Source organism: Carettochelys insculpta, chromosome 19, assembly GCF_033958435.1.
Source record: "Carettochelys insculpta isolate YL-2023 chromosome 19, ASM3395843v1, whole genome shotgun sequence".
In the NCBI taxonomy this organism is placed as follows: domain Eukaryota; kingdom Metazoa; phylum Chordata; order Testudines; family Carettochelyidae; genus Carettochelys; species Carettochelys insculpta.
This window is the reverse complement of record NC_134155.1, coordinates 25,664,163-25,683,857: the sequence shown is the minus strand read 5'-3', so window position 1 is coordinate 25,683,857 and position 19,695 is coordinate 25,664,163.

Genomic DNA, 19,695 nt, shown 5'->3' with positions numbered 1-19,695 from the left:
GGTCGCCAGCTCTGCCGCGCATCACATTGTGTCGTGGCTTTGACAGTCGTTGGGGGGACCTCACGTGGCGCTCCACTCGAGCGCGTGTTGCTAGGCGTCAGGCCACTGGCCGTCTCTCCCTCACGATGCTAGAGATGATCGAATTTTGAGAGTGCCTGAGGGCTATGAAGACCTCAACCCGGCCCCGGTGAGGGCGACAGTGCGTTCCTTACATGGGCCGATGGCTGGCCCCCAGCCCTCTCGCCGGTCTCAGCTGGCCGGAGTCGGTGTGCATCACCCCTCTGCAGGCAAGAGGCCCTGGGAAGAAGCTGCCCCTCGCTCCCAGCTGGTAGCGAGATACCCTGGTGCTGCTAAGCTCCCCGTGGAGAGCTGCCAGGAACAGAGGGCTCTAGCTCTCAGCACCCCCCTTCTGGCCTTCTCCAGCCAGCCAATGTGCTCCTGGCCAGGAGCAGAGCACGGCAGAGGGAAGGTGCAGTGGCCACCAGCCCCTGCAGTAACTACAGCAGTGGCTGTAAGTTGCCCTAGCATCAGCAGCAGGTCTAGACGTCCCTTAGTTCGCTGCCTGGTTGAAGGAGTGACTCCCAGGCCAGCAGCGTCAGGGGGCAGTCTCTGCATGGGCCTGGGGCAAGTCCTGTCAGCAAGAGGCCAGAGACGTCTCCTGGCTCCACAGACCGGACCGAGCCGCTGAACAAAGAGGCCACCTGGGAGCCGGGGAGCTCCCCCTCTGTGTCTGGGCTGCTGAGTTTCCTCGCAGCACGTTTGGGTGGGAAGTGAGCAACTGAGCTTTCGTTTGCTGGGCAGGGAAGGGAGGTTGTCTTTCAGCGTAACTGTGAAGCTCCTAAATAACAAGCTGTCCTGTGGCACCTTAGAGACGAGCACGTTTGTTAGGTCATGGGCTTTTGTGGGAGAAGCCCCCTTCCCCTGAGGATGCTAGAATGTAGACGTTAAGCTGTTGTCATGGTAATGCGAGCTGCGCGGGAGGGACTCTGCGATGGTCCAGCACTGCCTCTGTACGGACCCCAGGCCCTCTGAAGTGGAGGTGAAGGTCTCGGATCACTGCCTAGCTGTGTAGTTCAGATAGACTGAGCCAGCGGCTGAGCGACCCCCACTAAGGGGCAAGGGGAAGGGAAAGCTGTTGTGAACCTGGGGTCTCTGTACGGTCTGAAGGGCAAAGCCAGGAACCCTCGAGCGGACAGGGACATCGTCACCCATATGTCCTAGAACCTGCTCCCTGCCTCGCTGTGCCCCTCAACGTGCCCCTGGGAGCAGCTCGGGGTAGACCTGCCAGGCACTGGCTTACCTGGCCAGCCTGACCCACGGGTGCATGAAGGCTGAGTAGCCCGGCGCCCTTATGCGCACTCCAGGAGTTGGCTCCGAGGAACACCACACCTCTACCACGTTTAGGTGGCAGGGTGGGCTTTGGGTGTGTGCTGCTAGGACAGGTGCGGGTACATCTCTCAGACAGCTTGCACACCTACGAGCAGCAGTAGGGCCCCAGGCGAAGGGTATAATGCTTCGCCTGGGCTCACTGCTACCTGGGGGTTAGAGCTGCAGGAGTGATCCTTGCCACAAGCTGGGCTCACCTGGGTTTGAATTTGCTGTGTTGAAAAGCACTGAAGAGTTCTGTGGTGATGGCACCAGACGCCCATGGCAAGGAGAGCAGACACCAAACAGTTATCAAAGTGCAATGTAAAACTGCTCCTACAGGCACAATCCACGGCGTTCCTGCGGAGCCCGGCAGCAGTGCCAGGAGCACAGGTCCGACCCACGTCCTTCCCACTAAGCCTGGCTCACAGTGTGTCATGTGACTGGATATTTATATTGGCTATGGAAGCCATTTTATGTGCTCAGTGTAGCTATTGGCCCCAAATATTATGCTAGGGGACCATATGAGGTGTCTAATGAAATCTGACAATGTCCCGAATCTGTGTATGCTACTTATATGTCTGTGTCATGTTGGTAGGTGAAGTTATAGATTTTAGCTCAGTAGCTGTATTAGCAATGCTTTGGTGCTAAGCTTCACAACGGGAGGTGTCATTGCAACTCCAGCCAGGACAATGGTCTTTTAACAAAGGCTCAGATGGTAAATCCACATTTCAGACACTTGGGACTTTTCAATGGGATGCAGCCCACTGGTCAGGTGAGCAGGACTGAGACAAAGAAACAGGCCCAGCTCAGAAATTGGAGACTGTCTCCTGGGATTCATCCAATGGCAGTTCGCCACAACAGCCCACCTGAGTCAGGTGAGGGTGGACCCTTAAGGGACTATGGGAAGAAGAAAGGGCTTGGTCCCTGAACACAAAGGATGATGTGGACTTACCAGTGTACATCTTAGATCTTTTGTTTTTAGTACCTGTGCCTGTCTCCAAGGGTCCATGACCCAGCATGTGAACCCCAGCAGGCCGGAACTACAATGTGACCTAAAGTGGATTTTCAGAAACTTCCAAGAATCAGCAAATAACACTGCTGGCCTGCATTAATAACTGTAATTAATGTATGTAAAGTATTGCTTTAACAATTCTTCTCTCGAACACTGTTCTTTCTTTTTTCTTAATAAATCTTTAGATATTTAGATCTTAAGGATTGGTGAGCATGGTGATTTGGGTAAGATCCAAGTATCCATTGACCGGGGCTTGTGGCTGGACCCTTTGGGGCCCAGAAGAATCTGTGTGGAGTTGGTGAAACAGGCTTAAGATCCTGTCACATGAGTTTGGGGGTTGCTGGTCTGGGCTGGTAGAGCAACTGAGAAGTCTGTGGGTTTGCTTGTGTGGCTTCTGACTGACCCAGGGGCTGGCAGATGTGCTGTTGTGGTTGGCTGGATTTGCCTTAGTGAGAAGGAAATCCCAGTCTGGGGCTGTAAGTGGCCCAGATTTTAAGGAAAGTTACCCTGGAGTGATTTCACTAGCTGTGCCGAGAAACCCCGTCCTATTATAGTGGTGTAGTCAGCAGGATACACAGAACTCGTCAAATGAGCTTGAGATCAGAACCCCACACTGTTCTAAATGTGAGTTTTGGGTTGTGAGAGAGTTTTGTTTGCTGTGCAGTTGCAATGGATTCGCATCAGTGTGAGGGGCTTGAAAGACAACCCCTGCAAGAGATGTGCTGTGAAGGAAAAATTTCCTTTAGCAAAGAAGCTACAGATGAAGAGCTTGACTCTTTGTTGTGTGTGTGGTACCAGGCAGAAGCGGTGAAAAAAGAGGCTGCTGAAAGCATGGCCAAGTTAAAAAGGGCCAGTCCAAGAGAGTGCAGCCCTAACTTGGTGCTTTGAACCCTGCAGAGTTGCCCATAATAGAAAAAGAGAGGAATTCAGTTTATCTACAGAAATGATCAGACCTGCATATAAAGGCAACGGCAGATGAAGTTGAACGGGAGAAGATACAGCATGCTCAGGCTACGGAGAAGATAAAAGCCGAACATCAAGCCATAAGATTGCAGATACATCTATTGCCACAGTCCCCTGGAAGTACAGTATATATCCCAATCTGAGCCCATACCAGAATAGTATGTCTAAGAAAGAGTGTCACTGTGTTAACTCTTCTGTGTCTGTATTGCCTGCAGGTACCAGGGAGATGAGGTGAAGAAGGTGTGTGTAGCTCTGAGCAGCTCTCTGTAGCTAGCCAGCATTCCTATGGCCGGGGGAAGGTGCCTCTGAATCTGTGCCTGGAAAAATTAGCTGTCTGCCTGTTCAGGGTGGCAGTGTTCTTGGGAATAAGACACATGCATGCAAACCTGGTGTCCCAAATGGGAGATTGAAATAAACCAGTGACAGGAAAGGTGCAGGGAGCAGGAGGGGGTTTCTTTAAAGCAGGTTGAAGTTCAGAATCAGGTTAAAATCCTACTTAAGGAAAAGGGTGAGGTTTGTGTTAGGTAAGAAGCTCAGGCTAGCGTGGACCCAGCAGCGGAAAGAAGTGATTCCAATCCATTGCCCGCTAGAGGCAAGAAATTACTGGTGAATGGTGTCTCTGGGCAGAGGCCAGAGAAAAGTGAGTTGTTTAAAAAAGCACAAAGTGGTCAGCCATGTTTGGGCAGAGAAGTGTCTCTGATTGTCTGTCTGTGTTGAACAGAAGCAGCATAACCGGGAAGATGGAGCCTTTGTTTGAACCTGCATTTGAAGAGGGTGCCTCTGAGAAAGCTAGCCCTTTATGTAAGGAAGGTGCTTCTGCTTCTAGAGAGGTGAATTATTTGTCTACACCTGTGGTGGCTCAAGGTGGTGCTAAGATCCCAGAGCTGGATCTGAGTGCAGCTGAAGCCCAGACAAGAAGTGGTCCTAGTTTTGTGTCTCCTAGGGAGGATCATGCTTTATCTTGGTCTGGGCCAACAAAACAGAACAGCAGAAATGTCGCACTTTAAAGACTAACAAAATGATTTATTCAGTGATGAGCTTTAATGGGAGAGACCCATTTCATCAGATCAATCTCATTTCCAATGCAGACTGACATCTACAAGCACAGAAGACCAAGAAAAATTGCAATAAAAACTGGCAAATCAAATTAATAGGATGGAAGGAGGGGGCTGAGGGGAAGGGGGGAGATGTTAATTATCCTGTCTGAGATAATTACAGGCATCAAAGGAAGGGAAACAGTCCTTGTAATGTGCAAGGTAGTTGATGTCTCTGTTCAGACCACCTGTTAATGTGTCAAATTTGAACATGAAGTCCAATTCACAAATCTCTTGCTGTAATCTGTTTTTAAATTCTCTATGCTCTAGGTGCAGGGGAATTAGCTCAAATGGTAATGTGCTTGCTTAGTATGTGGGAGGTAGTGGGATCAATACCTGTAGTCTCCAGTAGAAGTGGTATCTCCATTTTGAGGGGGCAGGGATAGCTCAGTGGTTTGAGCATTGGCTTGCTAAACCCACAGTTGTAAACTCAATCCCTGAGGTAGCCACCTTGGCATTAGGGCAAATAGATGCCAGGGATGGGGCTTAGTCCTGCCAAGAGGGCAGGGGACTGGATTAGATGACCTCCCAAGGTCCCTCCTGGTTGTAGGAGATGTGTACCTCCAATTACCTTAAAAAAAATTCTCAGGTTTTTAACAGAATGGCCCACTCAGTTGAAGTGTTCACTGACTGGCTTATGTGTATTTATTTTCTTGACACCTGCTCTGGGTTCATTTATTCTCTGGCAAAGGTTTTGCCCAGTCTGTCCAACGTACATAGTGTCAGGGCATTGCTGGCACATAATAGCTTATATAATGCTGCTGGATGTGCACGAGAATGTGCTTTTGATTTTGTAACTAACATGGTCAGGTCCAGTGATGGTATCCCCAGAATAAATATGTGGACAAAGTTGGCAGCGGGGTTTGTTGCAAGGAAAAATTCCAGGATTAGTATTACTGTGGTGTAGCCTGTGATTGCTGGTGAGAATCTTTCTTAGCTTAGGAGGTTGTCTATAGGAAAGGACAGGCCTGTCTCCTAGGGCCTTCTGGAGTGTAGAATCATGATCTAGAATAGGTTGTAGGTTTTTAATGACGTGTTGCAGGGGTTTGAATTGCTGGCTATAGGTGATGACAAATGGTGTTCTGTTACTGATCTTCTGGGGCCTATCTTGAAATAGCTGTTTACCCAGCTGGGTACCCAGAAACCAGCTACTTCAAGATAGGCCCCATAAGATCAATAACAGAACACCACCCTGCACTTGGGACAAGAGAATCCCAAGCACTGTTACAGGCTGGGGACTGGCTGCGAAATAGCCGTGCAGCAGAAAAGGACCTGGGGATTACAGTGGATGAGAGGCTGGGTATGAGTCACCAGTGTGCCCTTGTAGCCAAGAAGGCTAATGGCAGATTGGGGTGCATTAGGAGAAGCATTTCCTGCAGATCTAGAGAAGTTATTCCTCCCCTCTACTCAGCGCTGGTGAGGCCACATCTGGAGTATTGCATCCAGTTCTGGCCACCCCCCAGTATAGAAAGGATGTGGAGCAGGTTCACCAGAGGGCAATGAAAATGATTAAGGAGCTGGAGCACATAACCTATGAGGAGAGGCTGAGAGATCTGGGCTTATTTAGTTTGCAGAAGAGAAGACTGAGGGGTGATTTAATAGCAGCCTTCAACTTCCTGAAGGGGAGCTCTAAGGAGGATGGAGAGAAACTGTTCTCAGTGGTGACAGGTGGCAGAACAAGGAGCAATGGTCTGAAGTTGAAGAGGGAGAGGTGTAGGTTGGATATTAGGAAAAACTATTTCACCAGGAGGGTGGTAAAGCACTGGAGGTGCTAGGGAGGGTGGAATCTCCATCCCTGGAGGTTTTTAAGTCCCAGCTTGATAAAATCCTGGCTGGGATGGTTTAGTTGGGGTCGATCCTGCTGTAGGCAGGGGGCTGGACTCAATGAGGTTCCTGAGGTTCCTTCCAGCTCAAGAATTCTATGATTCTGTGACCCACGGCATTCCTAGGGTGCTCGGCTGGCAGTGCCAGGAGCACAGGGCCAGACCTTTGCCCTTCCCACAGAGCCGAGCTGGCAGTGCCAGGAGCACCAGGCCAACCCACGCCCTTTCTAAGGAGCTTGGCTGCCAGTGCCAGGCCACTGGGCCAGGAGGGCCAGCTTAGCCTGCAACACAACTGGATATGGAAGCCCTTTTTGTCACCATTGTACCCAGCAGTCCAAGAGAGGAGTCAACTGAAAGATGGTGATGCCCTGAATTCGTCTATGTTACTTGTGCGCCTGTGCCCTGTTTGCATATGAAGATAGAGATATTGGCTCTTTAGATGTTTAGAGCTGAAGGACTGGCAACCAGTGGGGTGATTTGGGTAAGGTCCAAATAGTTATTGGTCTGGGACTGTGGCTGGACCCTTTGGAGACTGGAAGAATCTGTGTGGTATTGGTGAAATAGGTTTTAAGATCCTCTCCCCTGGGTAGGGGGCTGTTGGTCTGGGCACTTTGAAGTAGATGGGAACCTGTGGGTTTGCTCATGTGGCTTTGGGCTGGCCGGCAGGGCTGACCGAGGTGCTGTTGTGGCTGGTTGGATTTGACTTGGTGAGAAGGAAATCCCAGCCTGGGGCTGTAAGTGCTCCACATTTAAGTAAAAAGACCCTGGATTGATTTCCTCCGCTGTGCCCAGAAACCCCATCATATTTCATAGCCTCCCCAGGAGGCGTTTCGTGCCGGCTGCAAGCAGAGGCTGTGCCTGGTTGCGAGGTTGTCCATGCAAAGGGCTGGCATCTGAGCCCCCTTCAGTGCAGGCCTGGCTCCGAGGGTTCCTATCCGCGAGGAATTAAGAGGGCGTTAGCGTGCGAGTGGTCGGGGTATCGCTTACGTAATGATTTGGTCTCATCACAATAGTGGGAGCGTCCACCTGCTCCTCCTCTGCCTCTTGCTTACACAAGCTGCTGCTGGCTGGTGGGTGGGTGGCTGATGGGAGCTCTCAGTGAAGCGTGTTGAACGTCTGAGAGGCTGCATGTGCCATTTGGGGTGAGCCAATTAGGTGCAGAGTGATGTGTCTGTCAGAAACAGCTTCATTTCCCCTTTCTCTGGCGGCTCCAAGTCACATCTGCAGCCCGTTGGCTCGGTGTGTGCAGCCTCGTGATCCCTTGGCCCTAACTGCGCACTGCTCATGTGTCACCTTAGTTCCACTGGAGACCGCTTAATTGTGTTGTGCTAAATTCCACTCTTGGATTAAAGACAAAGGGGAACCACACCCCCACACTCAGACCCCCCTGCACTCACACACTCATGCAGGCGCAGAGTTCCATAGAAACGGCGGCGGAAGCCAAGGCATAGTGGGTCTGGTGTCTGCTGGCAGGCGTGAAGCCAGGGCTGGTCAGACAATCCCCTCGTCAGCTTGTGCGCTTGCTGACAAGAGAGCACAAGTCACCGTAGCGCCCAAGAGCAAGCAGCGCCATCCATCCTGGGGAGCGGCGAAGGACCCTGGGCCACCTCCTGCCTCCTCAGCCAGCTGACACAAACTCTTGCAGAGTGGTGATGGTGAGAAGAACCCCCCCCAACCTCATAGCTCAGCACCTGTCTCTTACAAAGGCTGTCAGACTGACGCAAAGGTTTCTGTGCGATGGAATGTTGCAAAGCTCAACGGTTAGACGGGCAATAACCAAAAACTACAAACTTACACCCGTGCTATGCTGGGTGAGGCTCTTAGAATCTCCTGACCTCCTGCTGTTCCCACTGCAAGGAGATGAGGGTGAATTCCCAGGGGCACTGTGAGCAACAGCCCTGCAAGAGATGGCAGGCTGCCTCAGAGCCCTGCTGGGTTCTCAGAGGAAGAGTTGTTGGGGCAGAAATGTGCTCACTGTTTTCTGCAGTAAAGTCTGGTTCAGAACATCACTCTGCTGCTCAGCTGGCTCACCACTCTCTTGAATTGTTTCTACTGCCCATGGCCCACTCAGTGGCCAGGTCTCCAAGCAGCCACCTTGTTCTGACTGGGGCCTCTTCTGGCCACGTGTGTGTTGTTTTCTGCTATTGGTGAGGCAATGAAATGGCCACCTGCACTGCTCAGAACCTCTGCACCCACCAGCTCCTCTTCAACCCCAGTAATCCCACAGACCTGCCAAGGCTGGGGGCAGTGAGTCCAAAGGGTGAGAAACCCTCCTGTCTCCTCAGGAGCCAAGATTTTTATAGGAAGGGCTAGACTGTGTCAGACCACCTGCCCCCATGTCCTGTCTTCTGCTGGTGGGCAGTGCCAGGTGCCCTAGAGGGAATGGACAGAACAGGCAGTTATCCCTCTCCTGCCATCCATTTCCAGCCTCTGACAACAGAGCTGAGACACCCAGTGATGGGTTAGCAGGCCAAGGCTCAAACCACTGAGCTATTCCTCCCCCTCCCAGTCTACCAGCCTGGCTAATAGCCACTGATAGACCTGACCTCCATGAACTCGTTGTTTGGAATCCTGTTAAAGTGCTGGTCTTCACAACCTCCTCCGGCGAGGAGTTCCACGGGCCTCCCATGCGCTGCGTGAAAAGCATCTTTTGTTTAAACCTGCTGCTCGTTCATTTCATTGGGAGACCCCGAGTTCCCACGACATGAAAACAAGTTAATAACTTTTCCTTCTTCACACCAGTCAGAATTCTGCAGACCTCTAGCGTGTCCCCGCGCAGTTGTCTGGTTTCCAAGCTAAGCCCTCCTTTTTGCACCTCTCTCCATGTGACAGCCGTTCCAAACCCCCATTCGTTTTTCTTTTCTGAACATTTTCCAGGGCCAAGATACCACTTCTGACAGGAGGTCACCACATCTGTGTGCAGTGTTCAGTGTGACCCCGGAGCTGGATGTGTGACATTTGGCTCCCCAAGGGTTACGAGTCACTTTGGCTACGTCTACACGTGAATGCTACATCAAAATAGCTTATTTCGATGTAGCGACATCGAAATAAGCTATTTCGATGAATAATGTCTACACGTCCTCCAGGGCTGGCAACGTCGACGTTCAACTTCGACGTTGGGCAGCACCACATCGAAATAGGCGCTGCGAGGGAACATCTACACACCAAAGTAGCACACATCAAAATAAGGGTGCCAGGAACAGCTGCAGACAGGGTCACAGGGCGGACTCAACAGCAAGCCGCTCCCTTAAAGGGCCCCTTCCAGACACAGTTGCACTAAACAACACAAGATCCACAGAGCCGACAACTGGTTGCAGACCCTGTGCATGCAGCATGGATCCCCAGCTGCCGCAGCAGCAGCCAGAAGCCCTGGGCTAAGGGCTGCTGCACACGGTGACCATAGAGCCCCACAGGGGCTGGAAAGAGAGCGTCTCTCAACCCCTCAGCTGATGGCTTCCATGGAGGACCCCGCTATTTCGATGTTGCGGGACGCGGATTGGCTACATGGTCCCTACTTCGACGTTGAATGTTGAAGTAGGGTGCTACTCCCATCCCCTCATGGGGTTAGCGGCTTCGACGTCTCGCCGCCTAAAGTCGATTTCAACTTCAAAATAGTGCCCAACGCGTGTAGCCGTGACGGGCGCTATTTCGAAGTTAGTGCCGCTACTTCAAAGTCGCGTGCACGTGTAGACGCGGCTCTTGGGAGCACCAGCGCTCCACAGGGGGCTTGGCCTGTGCCAGCTGGGTGTTAGTTCCCAACCGTCAGCCCCTCTAGCGCTGTCCTCTGTGCTGCACCAGTCCTGTCTTTGCCTGGTGGGGCTGTCAGAAGTCACTGGCGCAATGTCCTGACCAGTCCCTTGCACCCTCTCCAATGATGATATCCCTTTGGCTACGTGCCTGTGCGCCTCCTGTGTGCTGTGCTGGCTCTGCATCAGTAGCCAGCCTCGCAGACTCTGAGAAATCCCCCAGAGGCCACAAAATCAGCTGAGGATCAAAGGTGCCAGGCCAGGTTTGCTGTCAAACGAGGTCCAGGAATAGTTGTCAGCAGCTTCTGCTGAACCACTACGTATGTGTACCCCAGGACAATGGGCTGGTTTGTACCGCCTGCTCCAGCAATGCACAGAGATGAATGACTCGACTTTTCCAAGCAGGCCCCACATGTCCCAGCCCTGGCCTGGGCAGATGTCGCACATAATAACTCTTGGAGCTCTGCAGTACCAAAGTGGCCTTTGACAGCAGAAGGACGCACCAAGGACATCCCCATCCCAGAGGCTGTTCAGAACAGACACAGAAACGGACCTGAGGCCTTCTGCTCGGTTCCCAGCAGGCTGACGCGCTCCCCATGCACACGGGTTGTAAGTAGAGCCATGGGCACCACCGTGTCAGGAAGCAGCTTGGACGGGCCTGTGGAGGGGTTGGAAATGTTTAGACATTTTGCAAAATGAGCCACATGAGTCAGAGCTGCAGATGGAAGTGATTAGAGCAGCAAAACCTCACCCTCCGACGTGATTACAGTCAGGCCAAAGGGGCTGCACTTGCCGACCAGCTGGGAAGGCGACGCTGCGCTCTTGGACAGGCGTTTCCAGTCGAGCGCAGACAATCTTACCTTCTAAACGCCCGGTCGGGATTGGCCTGGGGAGGGCAACACAGTCGGCCAGCAGAGCGATGGGCAGGTCTCTGCTCAGGCCACAGAGAGGAACAGCTCAGGGGCATAGTGAGCGTTTCCTTAAGAGCACTGGCCACACGTGTTGCAAAGGCCGCCCCTCTGCCGCGCGGCCTGCTTCGAAGGAGCTGCGTGTGCCAGGCCGTTCCTGCTGTGGCGTTAGGGCAGCTACTCGCCAGCAGCAGCTCCTTGTGGAGATGGCCCACTCTGAGCCCCACAGCAAGGGGACCCCCAAGCTGGGGCAGAGCAGCTTTGCTAGAGAACCCAGAACAAACTGGGGGTAGGGGCAGGGGGAGGGAGACCTCCAGAGCTGGGGATGATGGAGGGTGGGCGTGAGGAGGGCTCAGAGCTGGGTTTGCTGAGGGGTGGGGGGGGGTGAGCTCAGAGCTGGGGTTGCCGTGAGGAGGGGGAATGAGCTCAGAGCTGAGTTTGCCGTGGGGCGGGGGGCGGGGTGAGCTCAGAGCTGGGGTTGCCGTGGGGCAGGGGGGTGAGCTCAGAGCTGGGGTTGCCGTGGGGCAGGGGCGGGAGAGCTCAGAGCTGGGGTTGCCGTGGGGCAGGGGGGTGAGCTCAGAGCTGGGGTTGCCGTGGGGCAGGGGCGGGAGAGCTCAGAGCTGGGGTTGCCGTGAGGCAGGCGGGTGAGCTCAGAGCTGGGGTTGCCGTGGGGCGGGGGGGAGAGCTCAGAGCTGGGGTTGCCGTGGGGCAGGGGGGTGAGCTCAGAGCAAGGAGCACTTGGCAGCGAGGGGCCGAGAAACGCTGCCCTAAGGGGTCTCCCAATATCTGTGGCTGGGTTGTGGCTGGCGTGAGGATGTCGGGGAGCCCATGGGGAGGGACCCTGCTCCCCACCAGGCCCTGGAGTGGTGCTGAGTCTTTCCACCCCCACACCCCACCTGCCACACCTCTAGTGCTCAGAGCAGCTTGCAGGTGTCCCAGGAGCCATGAGTCACTGGTGCACCAGTTCTGGGGGCCTTGGACGGGGACAGGGTGCACAGGGGCAATGCCCGTGGGGGAGGGGCTGGGAGGGTGGGGTGCACCCAGTAGCAGGCCAGCAACAAGGACCCCATGGGCTTGGGGCCAGGCTGTCCCAAACCTGGGGTGCTGCAGTGCCCCTGGACCCCACGGCTCATGCCTTTGTGTGATGGAGACCCCACCATGACCAATGGCTCGTCTGCACACCCGAGGTACAGCCTGGATTTGTCTAGCTGCAAATTCCAGCCACGGGGTCATGGTGGCCCTTCCCCTGCTATGCCACAGAGCCCGTTCCTGTGTATTCATTCCCCAGGGAGGTACTGCCAGGCACCAGCCAAGTCTCCCCTTTGTGTGACCCTAAATGAACTGAGCTCCCAGAGCCTCTCCCTGCCAGGTGGTTTCTAACCTTCAGGCGCTCCTGCGACTTTTCATAGAGTCCCAGGGCTGGAAAGGACCTCAGGAGGTATCAAGTCCAGCTCCCTGCGTCAAGCAGGATCAGCCCCCACCTAAATCACCCCAGCCATGACTAGGTCAAGCCAGGACTTAAAAACCTCAAGGGATGGAGAATCCACCACCTGTCTCGGCGACGCATTCCAGTGCTTCACCACCCTCCTGAGGAAGTAGTTTTTCCTAATATCCAACCTGCACCTCTTCCTCTGTAACTTCAGACCATTGCTCCTAATTCTGCCGTCTGACACCACTGAGAACAGTTTCTCACCCTCCTCTTTAGAGCTCCCCTTCAGGAAGTTGAAGGCTGCTATTAAATCACCCCTCAGTTGTCTGTTCTGCAAACTAAATAAGCCCAAATCCCTCAGCCTGTCCTCACAGGTTTTGTGCTCCAGCCCCTTGATCATTTTTGTTGCCCTCTGCTGAACCTGCTCCAGCACATCCACATCCTTTTTATACTGGGAGGCCCAAAACTAGACACAATATTCCAGATGTGGCCTCACCAGTGCTGAATAGAGGGGAACAACCACTTCCCTAGATCTGCTCGCGATGCTCCTCCTAATGCACCCCAGCCTTTCATCCCCCATAATCCCCAGGTCCCTTTCATCGCACTGCTGCTGAGCCAGTCAGTCCCCAGCCTGTAACAATGCTTGGGATTCTTCCGTCCCAGGTGCAGGACTCTACACTTCTCCTTGTTGAATCGTATCGGATTTCTTTTGGCCCAGTCCTCCAATTTATCCAGGTCCCTCTGGATTCTCTCTCTACCCTCCAACGTATCTACCTCTCCCCCTAGTTTTGTGTGATCTGCAAACTTGCTGAGTCCCTCATTCAGAACTGAGCCTTGGGGCACTCCACTTGAAACCAACCACCATGTAGACCTTGAGCCATTGACCACTACCAGCTGGGCCCGACCATCAAGCCAGCTTTCAATCCATCCGATAGTCCATGGATCCAATCCATACAGGAAGGTCTCAGAGTATGTGCGGGTTCCGTTCCACGCACCCTCGTGTAAACCCGGATTTCGCACAAGTTGGGGGTCTGGCCTCTTCCCCTGCAGATCACATGTTCTGCAGCCTCAGAAGCAGTGGGAAGGTAAGTCCTGGGGTGAGGGGCAGTGGGGGAGCGTTAAGCCTGGTGGTGGGTTGGGGCCGTGGGAGGCGGGCAGAGGAGGCTAAGCCTGGGGTGGGTTAGGGCTGCAGGGGGGTGAGGGGTAGAGTTGAGAGTGGGTGGTGAGCCGAGCTGTGTGGGGGCGGGCAGTTGAGCCGGAACCAGAGCCGTGCCTGGGTGGTGAGCCGGCAGGGAGGGTTGCACCGGAGCCATGGGGGTCAGGCGGGTGGGCAGCTTCTGAGCCAGAAGGGGGTAGGTCGCAGTGGAGCCACATGGGATGGGCAGCTTGTGAGCTGGTGGGTGGGGGTCACACTGGAACCATGTGGGGGGGGGTGTCGTCATCTTTTGAGCCAGTGTGGGGGTCGTGCCACAGAGCAGCAGGAGCGGCTTGAACCAGAGCCACTTGCAGGTGGTTTAAACCCAGCCAGGGGGTGGGGGTCAGGGTCACGCACTCTGAGTTCGTGTACGCTGAGACCTTACTGTACTTCCTTAACTTACGGGCAAGAATGTTGTGGTAGACCGTATCAAAAGCTTTGCTGAAGTCAGACTATAGCACATCCACTGACTTGCCCATGTCCACAGAGCCAGTTACCTTGTCACAGAAGCTCATCAGATTGGTCAGGCAGGACTTGCCCCTGGTGAATCCATGTTGGCTACTTTTGAGCCCTTTCCCCTCTTCCAAGTGCTCCAGAAGGGATTCCTTGGGGATCCCCTCCATTATTATCCCAGTACTGAGCTAAGGCTGATGGGTCTATAGTTCCCTGGATTGTCCTTCTTTCCTTTCTTAAAGAAAAGGATGGGCACTACATTTGCCTTTTCCAACCATCCAGGATCTCTCCTGATCTCCCAGAGTCTTCAAAGATAATGGCCAAAGGCTCAGCAATGACCTCTGCCAATTCGCTCAGTGTCCTTGCGTGCATTAAATCCAGACCCATGGATCTGTGTACATCTAGTTTTAGCAGACAGCTCTTAACTTGTTCCTTCTCCACCGAGGGCTGCCCTCCACTTTCCTATATTGGATTGTCCAACACCATAGTGTAAGGGCTGTCCTTGTCTGTGAAGACTGAGGCAAAAAAAGCATTGGGTGCTTCAGCTTTTCTTATATCATCTGTCATAGGTTACCTCCCTCATCCAGTAACAGCCTCACACCTTCCCTGATCACCCTCTTATTGTTAACATGTCTGTAGAAACCCTTCTTGTTACCCTTGCCAGCTGCAGTTCCAATTGTGCTTTCGCTTTCCTGATTACAGCCCGGCATTCTCCAGCCGTATATTTATACTCCTTAGTCAGCTGTCCGCGTTTCCACTTCTTATACACATCCTTTTTGAGTTTAAGCTGACCAAGGATTTCCCTATTAAGCCAAGCTGGTTGCCTACCGTATTTGTGTTTCTAACTATGCAGCAGGATGGTTAGTTCCTGTGCCTTCAGCAAGACTTTAAAACACGGCCAGTTCTCCTGAACTCGTTTCACCTTCATCTTCATTTCCCAGGGGATTCTGTCCATCAGTTCTCTCAGGGAGTCGAAGTCTGCTCTTTAGAAATCAAGGGTCTGTATGTTACTGCTCACCTTTCTGCCTTTTGTCAGGACCCTGAAATCTACCATCTCATGGTCACTGCAGTCCAGGTTTCCACCCCCTTTTATTTCTCCCACTAGCTCCTTCCTGTTTGTGAGCAGCAGGTCAAGTTGTGCACAGGCCCTGGTCGGTTCCTTCAGCACCTGTACCAAGAAGTTATCCCCAACATTCTCCAAAACCTTCCTGGATTGTCTGTGTGCTGCTGTATTGGTCTCCCAGCAAATGTCTGGATGATTAAAGTCTCCCATGCATCTGATGAAGCAGGTCTTTGCCCACAAAAGCTTATGCTCCAAAATATCTGTTAGTCTATAAGATGCCACAGGACTTCTTGTTGTCTCGAAGATGCAGACTAACCCAGTGACCTCTCTGATAAAGTCTCCCATGAGAACCAGAGCCTCTCTGCATTTGCTTCACATTTTCAGCCTCTCCCTGGAATTGTGGCCACATGATTCCAGCAGCAGTGGCGGCAGGGCTGAGAACAGAGGTAAAAGGCCGGGAAACCTCTCTTACCTGTGCTCCTGCACCAGGACAAAGCTTCACATCTGTCTAATGGGTGCCCTGATGGGCTGCTGTATGGGGCAGAACCCCCACCGGCCGACACGGAGCAGCCAGAGGCATTCCCCAGGGCCCCCGGCCAAACCCGAAGCATAAAGTCATTCAGCCGTGTGCAAACTGAGATTGGCTCTCAGCTACACCGCATCCCATCACCCCCTGCATGGACAGGCACTGCTTCAGCGCCCGTGGCCATGGAGCCAGGATGGATGAAACAGCCCAGCGCGCTGTGCACTCAGCCTGTCCATCCGTGTTCAAGGGGGGCTGGGCCGGGCCCTACCTGTGCCACACGGGGCTTCCTCGCAGAGTCAGACTGAACTGGGCACTTCAGCCGCCACGGTGCAGCCACTGATGAGTGCAGGGGTCTGCAGCGGACGCTGCATTTCATGCTGATGTGCACAGGGCCGGGAGCCGGGGGCTGGATGCACATGCCAGTTTCCCTGGGGTGGGGTGAGACTTTGGGGCAAGGCATGCCTGGGCCTGGGGGCAGTCCCGCTGGGTGTCCCGTGGTGATGGGAGTGCAGCTGGGAAAGGGGCAGGTGGCCTGTGCCAGATGCAGGGTGCAGCTGCAGGCTGAGCTGAGCCCAGGGTGCTGTGTTTTCCGTGGGTGGGTGCACAGCCAGCTTGCAGTCATGGTGCAACGCAGGCAGTGCACCACAACCGGGACTCTGGGCAGCCCCTTGTGGGGGCCCTGGCGTGGGGCAGCAGACGCAGCCCAGCCCACAGAGCACACAGCCTGGATGTGCCATCTGGCCGACGTGGCTTGGCGGCAGAGGCAACTGCACCTGCCCTTTCCCGAAGAGCAGATGTGCCCAGTGCTGCTCTGTTCGCATCACTCGGGGAGTCCGTCCCCGAGCCCAGCTCCCCGGCCTCCCTCTCCGTCCGTCCCCGAGCCCAGCTCCCCGGCCTCCCTCTCCGTCCGTCCCCGAGCCCAGCTCCCCGGCCTCCCTCTCTGTCCATCCGCCTGTTGGGCTCCCAGCGACCCCAAGCCCAGCTCCCCGGCATCCAGCACTGCAAGCACCCATCGGCAATGCTCCCACACCCGTATCTCCAGTCCCCCCCTGCACTCAGCCCCCTGGGGCTGTTTGGAGCCCTCCTCCAAGGGGTTCTCCCACCCCTGTGATGCTGCAGGGGAAGCAGCTGCAACCCGTCAGCAGCAACGGCCAGGCCAGGCAGCAGTGCAAGGCTGAGTGCGGGGAGGACAGTCGTGTGGCTGGCTGCGACTCAGCTGGCCTGGGGCATGGGCTGGTGTGATGGGGTTCAGGGGTCCCCCTGCACTGCACCCCGTCCGCTGGCAGGAGAGACTCTCACTCAGCAGGTACAACAGGAGGTTTATTAGGCAACAGATGTCCAGTTTCTCACAGAAGCAACAGCATAGCAGCCAGAGACAGTCCTTCCAACCTGTCCTGGGGGGAAGACCCCGAGGGGTGCCCCTCTGGGGTGTAGCTTCCCCCTCCTCAGCTGGCTGCCTTCCAGCTCTCCCTTTTCCTCGCCTCTAACTGCCGCCCCGGATTCAAAACCCAGCTCAGCTCCTCCCTGCTCTTTGTTCAGGCAGAGGTGTTATCTGCCAGTTGTAGCCCCAGGGTCATCCTTAGCCACTGGGAGCTGCTGCTTGCCTCGGACATCCAGCCTGACTCACCCATGCACTCCCCCCACTCCATCACAGCTGGTGCCTGCACGGGGCTGGCCCTGCAGCGGGACAGGCTCAGTGCTGGCCTCCAGGCCCGGGCGTCGGACGCAGGACGGGGCAGAGCTGTGTGTGCTGGCACCAGGCCTCCCCAGCTGGCTGGGGTAGGGGGCGGCCGGTCTGGAGTTCCTGCCCGGCGAGAGCAGCTGTGCATAGGGAGGCCCAGGTGTGGGTGAGGTGATGTTCCTGGCACCCTGGCTCTGGGGCTGCCCCTGGCCACTCGCAGGCAGGCAGGCGGCGAAGCGACTGTGGTGCGGGGCGAGCTCGGCGCTCACTGCAAAGGAATGTGCTGTGCCGCGGCCAGCCCCGGGGGAGCAAGAGCGAGCCGGCGAAAAAATAAACTGTCTCCTCTCCCACTGCAGGGCTCGGCATGGAACTCCAGCATGATGTCAGCCATTGTTCTCGCTGCGGGCCTGCCAGGGCCTGGCACCTTTGCAAGCTCCCTGCCCCGGCTCACCGCCCGGCCTGGGAGAGGAGAGACGGCATGTGCGAGACGTGCCCTGGGGACCTGCCCCAGCTCAGGCGCCGTCGTAGCCCCTGGCGCTCCCACGCCTGCGTGCGGCCGGTTCCCACCCTGCTGTCTCCACCAGAGCCCGGCCGCAGGCGCGTGCCAAGGGTTCCCCGCGTACCTGTACTGAGCCAGGGGCTCCACGCCAAGCCCTTCAGCCCCTGCTTCAGCAGCGGAGCCCCCTCCTCACACCCACGCCCTGCACCACCCGCCCTTCATGGCTCTCCAGGGCTGAGCCACTCACCACCTGCTCAGTGCCAACCCTGCGCCCCACAGACAGCCACCCGGCCCCAGCCCAGCACCGCGGAAACTGCCCGCTCGGCCACTGCTTCCGAGGGGGATGTGCAGTGGGGACGGCCCAGGGCCGCGCTCCCTTACCAGGCAGCCCAGAAACAGCATCGGTGCCAAGCAGAGGTTGGAAGCACAGTGAGACTTGCAGGATGCAGTGACCTTGGCAAGTGCCAACATCAGGGCTGGAGCCCATTGGGGAGCTGTGCAGGACAGGGCTGGCGCCTGTGGGTGGGGCTGGTACCTGTGGGCGGGGCCGTGGGCCAGGAGGGGCTGGCGCCTGTGGGTGGGGCCATGAGCTAGCTGGGCCCAATGGGTCTGGAGTCTCTAGGGGGAAGTGGAGGGGTTGTACCTAGCATCCCTCCCACCCCAACTCTCAGTGGAGGCTGGGTCCTGTGGAGGTGCCAATGACGCTCTCTGTGCTCTGTCTCCAGCAGGCCTGGCTGGGCATGGTTCTCTCCAGGGCTGGGATCTCCCTGACCCCTGGGGAGGACTGAGCCAGCCCCATTCTCCCCAGCCTCTGGTCGGCTCTCGCAGGCTCTGCCCTGGGTTGGACACAGACGGAAGCTGGCTGGGGCTCAGGGATTCACCAGCTGGCAAGAGCCCAAGAGGGACCTGTGGGGCTTGGACTCAGCTGACCCCCACGGGGCCATGGAGGGGAAATGTGGGAGGCCGGTGAGCTTTGCACAGGTCCAGTTCGCGCTCTCCTAGCGGCCTGGACTAGCTGTGCGCTCGCCGGAGGTCCTTTCACCGCCGCCAAGCACCAACCGCATGATTTACTGGGGCTGCTGCTCTCAGAACATGAGTCAGGGGGTCCTGGGGGAGAGGGTTTCTGGTGGTTCTGGTTTCTCTCCGAGCTGGCTGCGCAAAGGCCAGAGCTTTCCTGGAGTGGCCAGCCCCGGGCCGAGGGAGCTGTGGGGCAGGGAGCCAGCTCGGCAGGTGTTGGCCTGCGCGAGGGAAACGCTCTTAGTGCAGCGTCATGCGGCTCCCAGCTGCACTGAAGGCTTTTCTGCAGAGCACGCGGGCGGGAGGAAAGTGCTGTGTGCGAGGCCCTGCTCCAGCCAGGCCGGAGGCATTCCGGATTTCACAGGTCGTTATTCACAGGACTGACTTCCCTCCACCCGCAGCCACGCCTGCTGCCCAGTGCCTGCTCTCTTGCACGGAGAGTGCAGCAGCATTACCAGCCTGTCGATGGCCCCCTGCCAGCCCAGGGGACCTCACTGGCTGTCAGCACCTGTGCAACAAGCCGGCCACCCTGAGCGCCGGTTCTGCCAAGGCCATGGCGCCTGCAAGCAGCTGCTGAGCCGCGCTGTCCAGGGCCAGCACAAGAAGCTGGCTCGGCGGGCTGCAGCCCAACACACTGGGAAGACGGACCTGACGGTGGCTGCCCTGGCAACTAGGGTCCGGTCCCCACTTCCAGCATCAACCTACCTTGGGGCAGCCCTGAGTCTGGGAGAAGACGAAGGGATGTGAAAACCCTACGGCTGCTGTCTTGGGCTCATGGAACAGATGCAGGAGATGACAGCCCAGAGGGGTTCGCTCACTCAGAGCGAACCAGAAGCTACCCCAGAGCTGGCACCAGTCCCTGGCAACCCCAAGCCATGAGCTTCCATGGCATAGTCCTGATTCCTGGCTCTGACACGG